The 19,642-nt window shown below is 37.2% G+C and overlaps 1 long non-coding RNA gene across 5 annotated transcripts in view; it reads left to right on the top strand.

Annotated features, from left to right (window-relative positions):
* The window catches only part of LOC137230329 (uncharacterized), a 46,684-nt gene extending 27,942 nt beyond the window's left edge, over window positions 1–18,742 (top strand). For 2 of the 5 annotated variants that reach the window (XR_010946097.1, XR_010946093.1), the window contains exon 4: window positions 17,767–18,742. This is a non-coding gene — a long non-coding RNA (uncharacterized lncRNA). Of the gene's footprint in view, window positions 1–1,493; window positions 1,669–4,971; window positions 5,095–17,766 lie in introns of all 5 variants that reach the window. The other 3 variants (XR_010946096.1, XR_010946094.1, XR_010946095.1) reach the window with 3 other exon arrangements.
* The last annotated feature ends 900 nt before the right edge of the window (window positions 18,743–19,642 follow it).

Here is a 19,642-nt window from a genome sequence, read left to right as displayed (position 1 = left end):
CATATAGATAAGAAAAATCAAGACCAAACCCAATCCATCTGCTCCAAAATCCATACTATTTCCATTAATTTTATAAGAAGATATTAAGAAAAATTCTAACAGTTTATTTTTATACCATTTTTAGAAAATAAAAATTAACATATCACACTACATAATTTAAAAAGTCAAAAATTCTATGAACTTATGATAAAAAACAAAGCTCTCAACCATGGAAGAGCATCTGAAATGGAGAATTACATTCCAAAGCACAGCAAATTGTTTAAGCATTTATCTAATATTAACGTAGTATCATGTTTGTAAAATGATAAAATATACTGAGTGTATAACCCACTTGTTATTTTAATAACAAGTACTTTATCCACTTGTTATTATGCCTTTAACTTTGTGCTTTCAGCATTTATACTGAGATTTTACTAGTTGACAGTGTGCCTTAATGATGAGGTAAAAATAAAAAGATGAAGACAGAAAGTTCTATGTCAGATGACTTGATTAAATATAGGATTAGCTTTATTTCAAATAATTCCCGAGTACTCATCTCATATTCTGGGAAATTATCGCAATCAAACTAGTACTCATTCATCACTACTTCAAGATAGAAATATGCAGAGTATTCAGGTTGCTTTGAAAGGCTAAACTCTCACTACTGGGTTTACTAAGGTATGCAAAATGTTACAGGTGACATTTCAAACTAGCTGAGTTCCGTGACATGAAACCAAAGTTTGGATAGTATGCCACTCTAAAGACACCAGCAAATCATTTTTTGTCGTGTCTCAAGAGAAAAAAATAATAATGGCTCAGATCATAAGAGGCACCTAGTTATGTCCTTGGGTAAAAAAAAAAAACAAACAAACAAAATAAAGCAAAACAAACACATTGCAATAAGAGTATAGCAAGAAAGATAATAAAGCACAAGGGGAAAAGAAAATATGACCAAATATTCAAAAGTGCATTGGCCCCCACTCTGTGCACTACCAGAGTTCTAGCACACCTAACAAAGTCGACACCTCCTAACAAAAGTTTGTGTTTCAGAAATTAGTTTCTAGGGCAAATATGTGTAATCAGAAATAACTTTGCTAATTTAAGCATGTTATAAAAGGTGTTTGTGTTCTAAGTTTACATCAGAGAAACCCACTTAATAGTTAACAACTTGATAACATACTCATACTATACAATGTAATCACTATTGATAATGTTGTTTCCAAGAAAATGCATTCTATTCTCTTCCTTGGAAATCTAGAAATACATTTTCCTTAATCGAGGAGGTGGCTTTAGTAGTCTTCTAGGGTTAGAGATGCAGAACAGGTCTCAAACTAGAGGAACAGAAGGAAGTAGAGACAGAGAAAATTGCAAGGGTAGGACTCTGGTAGGGGCAGCAGAAGTTGCAACCATGGATGTGAATAGAATTAACTGAGTAGTGTTTCCAGGAAAGCTATTCCAGAAAAGGGAAAAGGAACATTCTACTTGCTCTTTTTCTTTGTTTTTCCTGCCCAAAGTGCAGATATGATGGCTGGAGCTGCAGTGATGATCTCATAGTCATGAGCTGATTTTAAGCATAGAATCCATGTACTAAAGATGTAGAAGAAGAAAGAGTGAGCCTGGAAAATTTGTGAAAATGGGAGCAGTTTTACCAGCCTGAATCTGCCTGCCTTTAAACTTCATTTCCATGAGGTAAAGTAAACATGAATCTTGTTCAAGTTGTTCATATTTAGGTTCTTTGTTCCTAGTAACTAAATACTATTTGTAAGTAATACAAGGAACATAATGAAAATTTATTGAGAAACTTCTCTTTGCCAGGCACTGTTGTTAAGATAATAAATAAAAGACATCACTCTTGCTTTCAAAGTATTTAGTCTATTGCAAGCAAATAGATGACTTTAATAATGTGTAATGAGTGCTTAGTGTGTTAGGAGAGCACTTTGAAGGGATACTCAAACTCACATGGGGCATTCTTTTAAAGAAAAATCTTGTTGTTTTGTCATGATGCAGACTTAGCTAAAGAATTTCAGTATATTCCAGCTGTATAATACTGGTAGGAATACATTCTTACTTTTCATCCGTCCTTCCCCAATTTCCTTCATCCCAGTGAATGGCATTTAGGCTTTCATTTTGTCTTTGGTGATGTGTCTAGCTATGAAGCATTTTCATGTATCCTCATGGGATTAGTTGAGCTTTTTGAGCCTGTAGATTGATATCTTTCATCAGATTTGAAAAATTCTTAGCCATTCTCTCTTCAAATATTGCTTTTGCTTATTATCTCTTTCCTATTCTCCTGATGACGGTTAAATGTACGTGAAACCTCTCCTACTCTATTCTATGTCACATATGCTGTCTTCTGCATTTTCTATTGTCTTGTCTTTCCCTGCTTCATTATGGATATTTTCTTCTAGTTCAGTAATTATCCCTTCAGCTATGTAAACTGTCCATTGAATTCTTAATTTTGATGGAATTTTCATTTGCTGAATTTCTATTTGGTTTCTTCTCAAGTTTGTCTTGTCACATTTTAAGAGCTTCTGATTTCCTACTTGAAATTATTAAGCCTAAGTTTTATCTCCTTGAATATAGTTGATTTACAGTCTGTGGTTGAAAATTCCAGGATTTAGACTATTGGTTGGTCGATTTCTAGTCACTTTACATCTGCTGGTCTTGTATTCTCATGTGTCTAATCAGATCTCATTTAATGCTGGGCTTGAAGCAGTATTTGTAGAAAAAATTGTGGAGGACACTATTTTTCTCCCGAGAGCTTTGTCATTTGTCTTACACAGGCATTTATGCATTAGCAATTGAAGATCATCTTTAATTCAATTTCCATGCCTGAAATTTTTCTGGGTCGCCAGAAAACCAGCAAGGGCTGGTTTGCTTCCAGTTTACCTAACTCTTATAATACAGCCCTTTGGGGTTCCAGGCTGAGGTAGAAATGGCTCAGCAGAGTTCCAAGTCTTGCCAAATTTTGGACTCTTTTATTCTCTAGTCCCCTTGAGAACAATTCAACCTCCAGATCTCCTCTTCTGGCTGGGTAAATATAGGGCAAAAATAGCCTCAAATATTGGGCTTACCTCTCTGGATTTCCATCCTCTTTTGATCTTAGTCTACTGACTTCTCACTTATTTGTTAGCTCTTTGATTATCCTTAAAAGATTTTTTTAGAAACCCTGTATTCCACCTTTATTAGTAGTCTTCAGTAATGATTTGAATGATCAAGTCTGCCATAACCAAAACCAGAAGTCTAGTTCCATCAGTTTTTCTCTAAACTGTATCTGGAATCCATCCAATTCTCTCCATTTCACTACCAACATCCTTGAGTAAATATCATTGTCTCTTACCTAGACTACTGAAATAGTCATTTAACTTAATTTTCCTGTATCCTTTGTTGACTCCTTGAATCAAAGGTTTTTCAACCTTAGCACTATGGACACTTCAGGCCAGATAATTTTTTTGTTGTGGACTGTGGGAGCTGGGTGCAGAGGAGCTGTCCTGTGCATTATAGAATATTTGGTATCATTCTTGGCCTCTACCCACTAGATGCTAATAGCACTCTCCCCCTTCCCTCCCCAGTTATGACAATCAAAAATGTCTGCACACATTGCCAAATGTCACCTGGGAACAAAATCACCTTCCATGGAGAACCACTGTTCTAATCTGTTTATTATACAGAGACAAAGTTCAACCTAAAAAGTACATAAGTCATTAGTGCCTCATCATTGAATGCCCTTTAGTGGCTCTGAGGCAATTGTTCAAACTTCTTGTAAAGCCTTTCAAGGCCTTATATGCAAGGGTTACTTCTTACATTCCTAACTGCATCTCATGCCAATTTTCTGTTTAGACTTTATTTTGTAGCTACATTGATCGTTTCCCTTCTCAAAACTCTTTATACCTATAGGGCCTTTACATGTGATGTTTCCTTTACCTGGAATGCTTTTATTCTTGCGTTTCATCCTGTAGATCTCAGCTTAATTACCATTTCCTAAATAGACATTTTGTTGAATGAATGGATGAAGCTATTTTAATTCTAGGTTGGACACCATCTCAGATGAAACACCTTATTCTATACCCTCTTAACAAAACAAGTCAAAACAAAACAAAACCTAAACCTATCAACTACTCTTATCTTCTCTACTAAGGCAAATTATGATTTTCTCCTGGTTTGCTGAGCCCCAGGAAACAAAGTTCTGGAAAACAACACTGGCCAGTCCTCAGGATTTTTTCTGCTCATCTTTTTTTTCCCTAATACTATCCCTCAGATTGTTTCATGGTCCTATTATGCTTTATGACCAAACTAATGACTTCTGAGAGGATTAAAAACAAACCAAGGTTCTTCTTTGTTTTCTTTTGTATTTCCTTTACCCTTTCTCCATATTCCTACAAACTGCAATTTTAAGCATGCAGTGAAATCACACAGATAATATTTCTCAAAGGGAATTATATCAAATGTGGTTTACTTCATTTTAAAAAAAAAAAAACATTACTTGGACTCCACATTTCTTTCTTTCGTGTTTAGGTTCAGGAGGATGTTAAGTAACATTATTTCTATTTAGCCCATTATCTCAAGTTTCAGCATAATAATGTCCCTGCCTTAAGGTAGAGGTTAGTTTAATTATTCAAATCTCAGTTGAAAGAATTCTGGAGAACTCTATCCAAATCACCAGACATTTACATTAGCTAACTTCCTGTTGGAGGATAAACAGTCTGCAGATGCTGAATATGAAAGATAGGAAATAATGCCCATTCACAATATTTGTCTACTATTCCTGCTGCAGCTAAGATTATAAAAGATAGAATGTTAACTTCAATAAAAGAGAGCTTGAATTGACAAGACTTATAGTAGAAAATATTGTGAAACAGTATACTGTCTTTTCATATGTACGGTTTATCATCATTATTTATATCAGACTATGAGAAACAGATGTAAGATGTCTGGAGTTTTCTCTAGGGAGAAATAAGTAATACTAATGAAATACAGATTACGCTTAAACAGATAATCAAGAAATTAAAATTTATGGCACCGAACAACTCTTGGCATGGGAATGATCTACTTGAAGCTTCTGAAGGCATCATGCACCTGAGAAGAAATATCAGATACTCTGAAAAGAGAGAAAGGGTAATTGAACATTTTATATGATTCCATATTCTCTCCTTTCTTGGCATATCAATTGTTCTTTTTCTTACTAGTTTTAGTGGTTGCACTAGAGTTTGCTATATACATTTACAACTAATCCAAGTCCACTTTCAAATGACACTATATTGCTTCACGTATAGTGTAAGCACTTTATAAAAACAAAATGTTCCTAGTTCCTCCTTCCTACCCCTTATATAATTGCTGTCATTCATTTCACTTATATATAAGCATATATACATACATGAACATACATAATGAAATACATTGTTGCTATCATTATTTTGAACATACAGTTATCCTATAAATCAATTAAGAATAAGAAAAATAAAAGTTTTATTTTACTTTTCCTTATTCATTCTCCAGTGTTCTTCTTTTATGTAAATCCAAGTTTCTGACCTATATAATTTTCATTTTCTCTAAACAACTTCTTTTAACATTTCTTTCAAGGCAGATCTACTCGCAACACATTCTCTTAGTTTTTGTTGTTTTGAAAAAGTCTTTATATTTCCTTCACTTTTGAAGGATAATTTTCCAGGGTACAGAATTCTATGTTGCTAGTTTTTTTCTCAACACTTTAAAGATTCCATTCCCTCTCTTCTTGCTTGTACGGTTACTGAGGTGAAGTCAGACATAACTGTTTTGTTTGCTTCTCTTTAGGTAAGGTGTTTTTTTCTTTATCTTTGATTTTCTAAAGTTTTAATGCAATATGCCTCGGTGGAGTTGTTTTTTGTTTGTTTGTTTGTTTTTTAACTTGGTGTCTGACATTAATTTGGAGAAATTATCAGTCATTATTGCTTTAAATATTGCTTCTGTTTCTTTCCATCTTTCTTCTCCTTCTGTTACATGTATTGTTAACACCTTTTGTAGTTGTCCCACAGTTCTTGGATATTGTGTTCTTTCTTTTTCAGTCTTTTTTCCCTTTATTTTTCAGTTTTGGTAATTTCTAATGCCTCTAGCAATTTTTCAATTCTACTTCAGATTTTCCTACCCTAATATTGGTTCCTGCGTATAAGTGTCTGCTCTGGTAAGTTATGACTCTCTGTATCTGCCTGTTTGTCTCTCCAGTTTTGGGGCAGTAGTTTGCCCTGTCACTCTACTTCTCTGATGGATCTAAGAAGAGTTGCTGATTTTTCAGTTTGTTCAGTTTTGCTACTTATTGTTAGAATGAAGATTTTCAATCTCCTTACATTTAGTTTTCAGAGGCTCAGTTTCATTATACAGTAATGAATGCATCTGCACCCTCTATAGTAATTAACTTTTTTAAAGTAAATAGGACATTCAAAAAATTATGTTAAAGACACATTTGTTTTTCATTCAAAATAAAAACTATTTTATCTCATCTCATGGAAAATGTATACATTTATAATTTAAACTGAATACACCAAAGAGAAGCAAATATGGAGGCAATTTTTCAATTATTCATGCCGAAATTAGATCTTAGAATCCTACAGAGAAGCTGGGCAGGATTCATTCTCAATAGTTGCTCATCAAAGAACTATGTTCATTTTAGGTCTAAAGTTACATAAATGCTGAAATCTTATGTGATCCTACTACCCATTATAAGATATTTAACGTACAGCAGTTGTTATTTAATGGGATGAAAAAATTACATAGATAGTTAATTCTATAGTAAGTCACAATGAGAGAGTCTTAGAAAACACAGAGAACTGAAATGATAGTTCATTTTTTAAGAACACTTTAAACAGTTTCTGAAAAACATGAATTTTCCCATGAGCAAAAAACAAAGCAAACGAACAAAAAACTAAAACAAGGTATGAATATAGAATGCTCCAAAGATACCATATAAACTGCAGAGCTCATCTGTTGCTCATCAGAAAACTGAGACTATATCAGACCTTCACAGAAACTTCTGTAAGTATGAGTGAGTGGTATAGAGGCATGAAAGGCAGCTGGGCTTTTAAAGGAGGGGGTTCATAGGTTTGAGATTCATCCTAAGTGTTGAGTGGAGCAAACTCACAATGAAGAAAACAATGATCTCACCAGGGAAGAGAACTAAAAGGATTTCCTGAAGATTATGGGTCAAGAGAATGACACAGATATGGGTGTTTTTGGATTTATAGTGACATCAGCTGTTGAAAAGTTTACACATCACACATTGTCTAAATGGACCCAGATTTGCAGAGGTGAAATGTCAGCCTGCTAATCTAATATGTCTCTTAGCTTCAGAAGTCAAGGGAATATATGCCTAATTATTATGCAGGGAAAACAGGTGGAGATGATGTGGACATCCAAGTGATGGGGCGACGGATCTTTGGCCATTCATTTTCCTCCCCAGGACATTGAGTGTCTGTTCTCTTCTCCAGGGAACTGCCTGACTTTCTGCTCACTATTTTCCTGGTTATTTGGAAAAGAAGTTAATTACCCACATAGATTGCATTATGTTCTTCCATGATTTCAACTCCTCAAGGCGAACCCTCTGTCCACAAACTCAAATAGAATATGAATTTCTCTTCTGTGTCCCTAAATACTTGTGCATATCTGTGTCATAGCCCTTATCACTCTGTATGGCAGTACGTTTCAACTTTTTGGTTTTTGAGCATAGAATTTTTGCCAGAATATTTGAAGACATTAACACGTATCTATCAACGTCACTGTGTTCACTGGGTAGCACTTCAGTCTTGTGTTACTATTTGAGAGGGACGTTTAACCTGCTGATTTATACACTCAGGAGGAAAACTTCTCAAACTTTTCAGTAAAGTGCACAATTTCTCAACAGCTTTGGCTTAATATCGCATCTCTTATTCCTCATGGTTTTTTCCTGCAATATGCCACATTGCATAAACTGTTCAACCCCTCTTTCATCTCATTGTATATATCCTACTTTGTAATAAATAAAAATTTAAGTGCTCAAACTTTGGCACATGCCTGTGGAAGATTCAGAGTATACCAATGTCTCATAGTGGCTGAGAACCACTGATTTATCAAAATGGTTGGGCTTTTTTTTTTTTTTTTTACTATTACAGTTAAATGAATGAATCATTTGAATTGAACATAAGATACTATAAATATTAAGTCTATGTAGTACAAATGGAAGAATTTAAAGGACTTTGAAAAAATATGGCATGCTCTAAAATGTGGGCATTTAATTTTTTAAGTCCCATAACTCTCTGACCTAAGCAGCTGCTAATTTTCAGAACTTTCATGTAAAGATTTTGCAAATATGCTTGCTCTTTCTTCCCTGATCCTGGCCTCTTCTCTGTCTTTTGCTTGGCACAAACATTTCCTGGCTCTTCCCTAAAATTTCATTATAACTCAGAAGTTACATAAGCCTCAGCATGAAAAACTTTAAAACATTAAACCTCCTTTTTTTTTTTTAAAGCTGAGGAATGTATTTTATGGGGTCTGCCCAGGAGAGTTCATTATCACAAAGCTAGTTGTGGCACCTAAATAATTAAACTATAACCAATATACGTGTGAAATCACTGACTTAAGCTTACCTTGGTGACCGTTTGCCATTAAATTAGTAGGATAAATAATTTATGTCAAAATGGAGGCCTGAGATAACGCCACTAAAACTGATAGTACTTATTCATTAATTTTAAGGAATTAGATGAAACACAATTCCCCAAGTGCAAGCTATTCTGTGGCAAAAATGGTGTGTTAGTTCTATAGTTGTATAGATGAGGATTATGGAATTGCTCAGCTGATGTGATAGCTAATGGAGTAGGTGTGTATAAAGCATTGTGCTAAATATATGTGGAAGAAAGGGTGAGTATCTATGTGAAGCAACCAAATGGGAACAAAAAAATTCTTGGGTTAAAAAAACAGAACTGTTTATTTTGGTTTTCAATTTATGGAAATGATTCTTGAATTTTGGTTGGTCTCAAATCATTTATCCCCAAAGAAAATCTGATTCAATAGGTCTAGGGTGAAGCCCAACAATATTCTTTTAAAATAAGCACTGCAGATGTTTCTGATACAAGTGATTAGTGGACCAAATTTTAAGAAGCACAGGCCTGTGCAGTTTGATGTGTTTGACCACCACGTCAGCCAGGTCCCTGTCTTGTTCATTTGTATAGCTCTAAACTTAGCTTGGTGCCTTCACTCAGTAAACATTGTTTCTCCAAAGAGCACTTGAGCCTAGGTCTGTGCACAGAGTGGACAGTAAGGCAGACAGAGCTTTGACTATGTGGGTGGAAGGAGAACTTTTCAACACCTCATCTCTTAGGACATTCTCTCAAAGTGGCTCTTTTTTGACAGCTGACATTCTGGTGGGGACTTTGATAGAAATATGTCAAAGAAAATAGTTGAAACCAAGAGTTAGACTGTTCAATCCGCAATGGAAACATCAGTGTTTTCAGGGTACATGTCAGTCTGTTTGGTATGCTATAACAGAATATGATAGACCGGGTGGCTTATAAACAACAGAAATTTATTTCTCACAGTTCTGCAGTCTGGAAGCCTAAGATCAAGGCACCAGCATGGTTTTGTTCTGGTCAGGGCCCTCTTCCTGGTTCATAATGGGTGACTTTTCAATGTGTTCTCACATGGTGGAAGGGGGTAGAAAGGAAAAACTGACTTATCCCGTCTTTCTCCTTAACTCTCATGCTACAACCATACTGACAGCACTTCTGATGCCAGATGTAAGGGTTTTTTCCCTACACCAAACAGTTCCTTGTGATACCAGCTGAGTGTCCTGCAATTCAATTCAACTCTGACACTAGCTGGAGTTAGCACAGACTCCATAGGTTAAGGGCTCAGTCCCATGAGACAGCACCCCCCCTTTCAGATGTCAATGGCAAGTAGCATGTTCCCAGGTCATCCACAACTTCTGTCTGACTTGGCTACAAATCAGAGATTCCCATGACTCTTCCTCCTTGGAAAGACCAAATATTAGAACAGAAGATGCTATTCTAGATACTAGTACTCTTATCACTTAGGAAATTACGAGGGTTTTAAGAGCTCTGTGCCGAGAAGCAGGGGCAGAGACCAACTGATGTATTTTCTATAGGGGCTAGCTGGCTTTCTGGGGCCCTTTTACAAAAGCACTGATCCCATTCACGAGGGCCCCATCCTCATGACCTAAGCACCTCCCTAAGACCCCACCTCCTAATACCATCACATCAGACATTAGGATTTCAACTTACGAAATCTGGGGGGATACAAACATTCAGACCATAGCAGCGAGACAGATAGGAAAAACTGTGTTGCCTTCTTTCTATTTTGCTCCCTTGCAAGCCAATAAGGCTGACCTCATTTCTTGGCCTAGACCCAAGGATGTTCTCCTATTGTTAGAACCAGGGGGGTACCCTGGACTAGTGGAGAATACAACATCAAAGGAGTAGTTGTCAGTCTTACGATTACATAAAAGATGCTAAGTGAACAGGTAATAAGGGCTGCTAACTTAGGGGTGGTCGGGGGAACGACATTGAAGAATTGCTGCTTAAGTTGAGAATTGAATAGTCAGGGGAATTTAGCAAAGTAAAGAATATAGGAGTTGGGTTGAGTGGGGGAGATTTTCATGGAAAGCAAATTGAATGCATACTGGGGTGACTTTGTGGAAGAAAGCCTAATTTGTAACAAAAGCTGAAAAACCAGTAAGGCTGGATCCCTAGAGAATGATGGGAGATAGGCTGGGAAGATAAGCAGGGTTTAGGCCAAGGAGAACTTTACAAGTCACTGAACTTTTAAATTGAGTGACTAGGCACTTAATAAATATTGTAATTGAATATCACAATAATCTCAAAGTTGAGAAATAATCTCAAAGTTCATAAATTTCCTTGAACCTCGATATGGCAGACCCTACTTACATGCTAACAGAACTCCAGTTTGTTTGAGGTTAGCAATATACCCAACCCCAGGGCATGAATCAAAATAGGTCTAATACAATCATGTCTGTTTTCTTCCTGTTTGCTAGCTACTTACTCTCCTAGCCTTCCTCGTGTCAAGGAATGGCCTGTATCTGGCCAATCAGTTGTAAAGGAAAGTATGCTCAGGGCTTGCATTAGTTTCCTGTTGCTGCTATTACAAACTACCACAAACTCAGTGCCTTAGCACACAGATGTATCCTCTTAAAGTTCTGGATGCCAGAAGTCCAAACTCAATCTCATTGGGCTAAATTTGAGATGTCAGCAGGGCTGTTCCTTTGGGCAACTCTAAGAGAGAATCAGTTTCCTTGCCTTTTCTAGCTTCCAGAGGCCCACTGCATCTTTGCCTTGTCATTCTTTCCTCATATCACTCCAGCTTCCGGCCAGTCATTATATGACCTATTTTTCTCCTGTGTCAAACTCTCTCTACCTCCCTCTCCTAAGGACCCTTGTGATTACATACAGGGCTCACCTAGTTAATCCAGAATCATCTCCCATCTCAAGATCCTTAATCATACCCGCAAAGTCCTTTTGCCATATAAAGTAACACTCACTGGTTCTCAGGGCTAAGATGAGGATACGGTGGCTATTATTCCACCTACCAGGTCTTTGGGTAAGTATTTGCTTTCTGATCATTGGAGAGCCCTCTTTTCAGTCTCCCCGTTCCTTGCTAAGAATTCGTGGGCGAGATTATTTTTGTAGCCATGGTTTTTTATTAAACATTTTTAAAATAAAGTTTTTCCAGCCTTATTGAGGTATGACTAACAAATAAAAATTGTATGTATTTAGACTGTACAGTGTGATGTTTCTTTAAGGTGTAAGATGTGATGATTTAATATACATATACATTGTGAAATGATTATCACAATTAAGTTAATACATCTGTCATCTCACACAGTTACTTTTTTGGTGAGTGAGTGTGTGTGTGTGTGTGTGTGTGTGTGTGTGTGTGTTGAGAACACTTAAGATCCACTCTCAGCATATTTCAAGTATGCAATACAGTATTATTCACTGTAATCACCACAACTTAATCAGCATATAACTGAAAATTTGTACCCTTTGACCAACAGGCTCTCCATTTCCCTTACCCTTGAGCCACTGGCAGCCATCATTCTACTCTCTGGTTCTTTGGGTGTGACTTTTTTAGATTCCACACATAAGTGAAATCATACAGCACTTTTCTTTCTCTTCCTGCCTATCTCGATCACTTAGCATAACGTCCTCCCCAGGTTCATTTTTTTTTTGCGGTACGCAGGCCTTTCACTGTTGTGGCCTCTCCCGTTGCAGAGCACAGGCTCCGGATGCGCAGGCTCAGCGGCCATGGCTCACGGGCCCAGCCGCTCCGCGGCACGTGGGATCTTCCCGGACCGGGGCACGAACCCATGTCCCCTGCATCGGCAGGCGGACTCTCAACCACTGCGCCACCAGGGAAATCAGGGAAGCCCCCTCCAGGTTCATTTTTGTGGAGGCTCGGATGCTTGGAGCTGCTGCAGCCATTTTATAACCGGTAAATGACATCAAAGGATGAAAACCCCACACTAAGGACAGAGAGAGACTGGGCTCTTGATAGCAATGTTGAGCTACTGCACAGAACCTTGAACAATATGCCTCCAAATTTCCTTTAGTGAAGACAATTAACTGACTTTTCTATTGATGCCACAGTTAGTAGGTATTGTTACTTGCAGCTGAATACATCCTCATGGTTCCGTTTGACAAGTGAAGTTCAGTGCTGTTTGTAGCCAGGAAAATGTTATATTATTTCAATATTATGTGGATCAGACTTTAATAATATAGACCTTAATATTAATATAGAACCAGACATTTGCACAGACAGAAGAGAATGAAGAGAACATCTGGTTCAGCCTCTTTATTTTAAAGATCACTAATTTGAAGCTCAGAGAGTTGATAGATTTCTGCAAAGTCAACAGCCAAAATTCATTCATTACTAGGATTACAATTTCATCTCCTGGCTCCTGGCTCAACAATATTTCCCCTACCCATGAAGCCTTGGAACAATTGAAATGATAACTTGGAGGGGAAAAAAAGGCAAAGAACAAACATCTTACACTTTCTCTTGGATGCAGGCTTTAACTAGGTTTAAAGTTCTTCTAAGATAATATAATTTAATGGGGAGAGCTCTTGACGTTAAAAGGCAAAATTTGTATTTAAAAGGCTAGGATGGTGACACATTAAAGCACTTTCAGGAGGTTAGCAATGAATACCAAGAATAACTGATGGTTGTTATGATACAAGAACAAAGAAGTTGATTCTCTGGATTTAAAGTTGTTTCAGTGTCATTGTTGCTCATGAGGAGAAGTAGACACCTGGATTTCTTTTTTTCTCAGGACAGCTTTATCCAAATAAAACTCAGTGTGTTTCACCAACCCATAATGGAAAGTGCCCGTCACTCCTTGAATATCATCATGTGGTTGGTGGCCGGTGGATAATGGAGCACTGAGTGTCAAGGTGACTGGCTTTCAATGAACACAAAACTAAAAATTATAGACCTGTCATTCCAGAGACAGGCCACAATTAGCTGTCTATGCAACTTGAAATTTCCATTTTGCCAGCTGAATAATCCGTTGACTGGAGTTTCTCATTTTAGATGCACTTCCAAGCCTTTTGTGTGCTGGTCTTTTAAAATGTGGATTCTAACGTAAATAAACAGTGCACTTAATCAGATGTATTCTTTTTTAGAAACACCCCCTTCCCAAATACAGACAAACCCCAATATTGTTTTAATAGTAACAACAATAGTGGGACAAAACAATTTAAACCATGTGTATTTTATTTAGGGATAGTAAAAATTCAAGCTGAAAAATGAGAATCATGCCTTAATATCTGGGAGTCCAGGGTTGAAAAAGAGAAATCGAGTTTTTGGCAGTTAGATGAATTGATAAGATCACCAAGTGAGAAGTAAAATCAGTGCTAAAAGTCAAAACTGGGGAATTTTAGTCTTGGAAACACTGAAAACTGTCTGTTTACCTAGTTTTCTATCTAGATTTGGTTTCTAATTCTATATCTGAGTTCTATCTTTCCTCTATCCTAGCCTTTCAGAGCTAGAGAAAATGATTCCAAAGTGAGGTCTATTGGAAAATTGTATTGCAATTTCCATTCGTTTGCTGTAAATGCGGTGAACTCCAGGACTCTGCAGTCTCAGATCTGATTCTGGACCATCTTCTTGAACCTGGATCTTCACTACCCTCCATGTCCCTCGCCCCCCGTCCACAGTACTCTCTGCCTCACTTGGATGATTCCTGTCTAAATTTAAGTTGACTAGCCACAAGGATGCAAGTAAAGTTGACCATCAATACTAATTAAGGCAAAGATCAGAAGTCTGGATCAGAAGTCTTTGAGTGAAATTCTCACTACAAGTCTTGGAAATCTCATGATTCTATTTAACTTTTCCATCATCGTTTGAATTACTGAAAATGTTAGGCAAGTTTACGTGGAATAGAAGAGGCTTGCTAGACACAGAAAAAAATTGAATTTGTATTGTATTGAAATAGGTCCTAACTAGACTGTGGATGGTGAAATATTGACTACTCTATTGTTTTGAATGACTGAGTGTCATATTTTACTGGGAATTGATTTCTGAGGCTCAGTCAAGGAGTGATTGAATTTGCAATTAGTCACTCTGTTGTGTAACTCAGATTATGCAAAGATCATTCTGAAACGGCAATTGAGATTTAACCGAGGATGTAGTGCATGGTTTCTCTTTAATTTCTCTTTATTTGTTGTTGTGTATTCAGTTTTTAAAGGAGCAAAAGACCTTTTTTCATCTCTCTAGGAAAAAAAAGGACGTAATCTAGGCTTGACTATCTGTTTTATAAGAATCTAAACCTAGCAATTTGTTACTATCCTGTCTCCCATTTCAAAAAATAGTAAGCTTTGTCATTTATTCCTGATGATTAGCACAAAAAGGGAAAGGCTTTTCAAAACCAAGATAGAATCTCTGTAATTCCAAAAGTGTCCATTTAAGAAATATAAACTGTGACGATAAGCAAAGGCTATTTTCTCTAAAGGAAAGCATTTTCAAATGAACAGAATAAGCAAATGTGGATTTAATTAGGTGGAGTCAGATGGGTATTAATTATTCACCTTTCCAGGGCGAGAATAGCGTTGCTAAAGAAATGAATAAGGCATGCTACTGGCTTCTTTCCTTTCTGTTGCTGCTGCTCTGATCTGAACTGGCTGAAGATGTGATAGCAGGGGGACAGAATGAAAATCTCCCCTTCCCTTCACAACTGGGGGTAGATTGTCTTTGAAAAGCATAGTATCTTCCATTGAAATAAAATGTTATTGACTATCCACTTTGAGACATAATAAACCTTCTTATATTTCTTTCTTATGTCAGGACTATACACACATTCATTTGTTATACTCTTTTTAACACCTGAAAAATAGCTAAAGTTTGTCCTAATTTTCAGAGTTACATATATGCTAGAATTAGAGATAATAGCCAAAGGGTCAAAAATTCAAGTTGATGATAGTCACACAATGACTAGACCTGTTTGCTTCTGCACAGTCTCTTTTAAAAGCATTTGTTAAGCATCTGCTCCCTTGCCCAAGTAGGATGCATGATGCATATGGAGTCTTTCAATGAACTATACTTAAAACCAGTGCAGTAAAAGATCAGCACTTATCTGAGTACCAAAAAATGTGTTAGTTCTGGGGCTTCCCTGGTGGCGCAGTGGTTGAGAGTCCGCCTGCCGATGCAGGGGACGCGGGTTCGTGCCCCGGTCCGGGAGGATCCCACATGCCGCGGAGCGGCTGGGCCCGTGAGCCATGGCCGCTGAGCCTGCGCGTCCGGAGCCTGTGCTCCGCAACGGGAGAGGCCACAACAGTGAGAGGCCCGTGTACCACCAAAAAAAAAAAAATAATAATAATAACTGTGTTAGTTCCAAGTGGCAAAAAGTGGAGTCAGAAAGAACCTAGGGATAAGATTTAGCAAATTTGGGTTCTAGTCCTGACGCTGCTAGTGACTACATGTTACATATCTCTCAATATTTGTCAAAATATTTGTCAGTGTGTGTCGGGTGGTGGTGAGCTCATGTGACAGGATGGAGCTGGAGGGAATAGAGGCAGAGAGAAACCAACCCTGAATAGTGTTTCCAAGAAGTGAAAAGACTCTGTTATCCTGTCTACGTCCTAATTACATGCGTACTATACACACTTTTGATTCTTTAGGTAACCTCCTGTTAACTGCCTTTTATAGCCGAGGAAACCAAAACACATGAAGACAAGTGAGTTGGCTCAAACTGAACAGCTTGTCAATAGCAAAGCTGGAACCAGACTCTAAGCCTCTGATTTTCTGTGTAAGATACATTTTCCCCCTAAATGAGTTATTTTAACCATGGGTCTCTGAAAATACTCGATCTTTTCAAAGTAACTCTGCATCCCTATAGGTTGCTGCAGATAGCTCTTTTAAAAATTGAAATAACTATGATCATCTTAAGTCCATTATAAATTTTGATCTGGTATAGAAAAATATGCCATATTTATATGTTAACTATGTTTTAAATTCCATGGCTATAAAGGAAAAGAGTTGTAGATATATAGGAAAAGTTTCCATTCTTAATTTTAAATCATATTTTGTTGGGGAGAGGTATGTAAGGAATAGAATAGGAGTCAAAAACACTGAATCCACTCGTGCAATGACTGTTTAGGTAAAATTCCTTGGTGAAGCTGGAAACCACTTGAAAAAATGTGTATTTGTATGCATGTGGAAGAATCTGTATTAAACTTGAATCATCTGGTATTATTTTTTAAAACAATATTCCTTTTGGTAAAGTCCAGGAATCAGGTAACAAAGTGTCCCTTTCATTGTGAGAGAAGTTAAATTAGACCAGTTTTCTTAAATGATTGAAAGACTTATGAAAAATACTGTTAATCCCTATAAATATTGTCTTTCTATACACCTTTGTAAATGTATCTTTTTATAGTAGTTGCTACATTTGTAAAGAGGTAGGTGAGTCAGAAACAAAATAAATGCTATGGGGAAGGTAATTTATAGACAAATGTAATGAATAAACTAAACTCCAAATTAGTACAACCCTAATAACACGTTCTACTTCTCTTCCAAATCTCAATTGATTACTATTTTGTAACAGACTTTCTGCATATTATAACTCACTGATGCCTTGGTGGTGTTTTCTGCAGCAAAGAGCTCTTTTTTTCTTTTCTTTTTTGATGGAATAAAGGTTAACCAAATTTTATAGCTTAAACTAATTTTTGAAAATGACCAGAATTATGCCCTTGCTATAAATTATCTTAAAACTGTATGTACATAAAGATTGGCCATTTAATGAATGTATTATTCTTTGTTAACATTATAGGTGGACTTATATCCCACACTAAAGTGGTCATAAATAATACAGCGACTGCTAATATTAAAAACAGGTTACTATTAAAACCAGAGTTTTGTGGTGCATCTTAAATACCAGCATTCTCAGGGGTCTAGTTAAAAAAAAAAAAAAAAAAAGACAACAGAAAGTCATGGAGCAGTAGTTTATTCCTCCCCTCCACCCGCCCCCAATTCATCTGGCTAAGTTTTGTGGGGCTTTTTCTTCTCATGAAAATTATTCTGTCACATCAAGCGCGTGTGTATGTCGCTGGATCTGAATTGCATGTGAATTATACCTTGAATAGATTCCCCAAATTGGAGAAGCACAAATGTTCCCCTTCTGAATATTTTAGACTTGTATGAGTTCTCTCATATTTTTGTTTTTGTGCAAGGCCGCTGGTAAGGCGGCCTGGAGTCTTGAATGCTGACAACCTCCATTAGCATTAATGCTGTTCTCTTATCTCCCCTCACTCTCCTCAGCTCCCCCCTCGCTCTTTCTTGTCTGACGGTTCCCTGACACCGTTGACAAGGCTGACACCACCAATCAGCTTCGACTCAGCAAGGTCACTGTTCAGACTTGACTCGTGATTGGCTGCTGCGCTTCAGCGTGTTATTACTGTCTGATTTGATCGGAGGCAGGGGGTGGTCTCCAATCAAACAGAGAAAAGGTCCTAGAGAAGGTAATTAAATCCTGTCAGAGGCAATTATCGGTTCCAGGGCCATGACTCTGGCCCTGAATGCAGATGATCTGAAACTGTATTCTTGTAGAAATTCAAGAGGGCTCCTGGCATGGTTCAGCTAGGCATAAAGGAAGCAGCAGGCTTTCTGCAAACAATGCAGCTCTGTATTATGAACCTTTCTGCCTTTTTTCCCCTTTCCCCGAAGACTTCTGTTTTCACTGATCAAAAATATTCCTTTTCAGGTCACATTCTAATTAATTTAATAGACAAGGTTTTCCTTTCTGGTACATAAATAATGACAAGTTTTACTAAAGAACTTCTGCCCCCAACACGGGCTGTAACAAACAGCCTTTATCAAGGCAAACCAAAGCCTGTAATAGAAGGACACTAATCTGTAGTTTGGGCGAAGGGAGAAAAAAAAATTTAAGCCTCTAATACGGATGTTCTGCCTGAGGTGGATCCTACCCTGTTTATACCTTCCCGTGCTCGTGATGGATTGCTGCTGTGACAAATCTTGAAGTTTCTCTGACGTACTCTAGTGATGGCGGTGTGCATTTAATGACTACAGTTTTTAAAGGACAGAGAAAAGCTGCCACAGATTTCACTCTGTGAAGAAAGGACTTCTCCCTACCCTTCAAAAGAATATTTAGGAGAATTAAAATTTTAAATTGAGCTTGGGAAATAAAAACAGACAGAATGGAATGTTGTATTTTTTTTTTTTTAATTTTACTTTATTTTATTTATTTATTTATTTTGGCTGCTCTGCACGGCATGTGGGATCTTAGTTCCCCGACCAGGGATGAAACCCGTGTCCCCTGCACTGGGAGCATGGAGTCTTAACCACCGGACTGCCAGAGAAGTCCCAGGAATGTTGTATTTTTAATTGGGAAGAGAAAGCTAAGATAAACTCCATAGGTGCCCTTCTGCTCATCTATAGACAGAAGACTTTGGTTTTGTTTCCTGTGTGATTTCTCTTCAATTGTTATTAAGTAAGCTTTGAAGTATGGTTTTTGCCCAAAGAACCCAGCCCTAAAATGTAAACCTCTCTCCCCTTCCTGAATCATTATTAATTGTTCTCAGTGGTATTAACCAGTTCAGCATGAAAAATATTTGATAGGATGAAGGTACTTCATTAAGTGTCTATATGCTCACCCTACTGGCTTTAACAGACTTTATGAAATATCGCTCTCAATTACTGTCAGTCTTCCAAATGGATAGCCTTGATTTCAACCTTTGTGAGGCTGGGTATTACTTTTTCCAGAATAAGATGTTCAAAACACCATTAAAACAATTTCTGTATTGCTGCTGATGAATCAGTTTAACCACCAGGGTTTCTCCCGAGGGAACAGTTAACTTTCCTCTAATCTTGGTTGTTTTCTTTGTTTCTAAAACACCATATTCCTTAATATACCTGACTTTATTTGTTTTGTTGAAACATAAACAGATGCTTTAAGCAAAACATCATTTAAAAAAAGTTGTCCCTGCTACCAGTCCATTAATCAGGATGAGGTATCAGGCTGGGAAAGAAATTGGTGGGAGAAGATGTTAATAATAAGGAAAACTGCTTAGGACACTGGTCGACTGAGTTAAAAAAAAATCTCAAGTCCAAATCTGCACACATGACTGTGAAAATGATGTTTAATTCATCCCATATTGCATTTTTGGAACATCAAAGG

The sequence above is a fragment of the Pseudorca crassidens genome, chromosome 9 (genome assembly GCF_039906515.1).
Source record: "Pseudorca crassidens isolate mPseCra1 chromosome 9, mPseCra1.hap1, whole genome shotgun sequence".
NCBI classification, from domain to species: Eukaryota; Metazoa; Chordata; class Mammalia; order Artiodactyla; family Delphinidae; genus Pseudorca; species Pseudorca crassidens.
The sequence above is the reverse complement of the archived record's forward strand: the minus strand, read 5'-3'. Positions and strand labels throughout refer to the sequence as shown.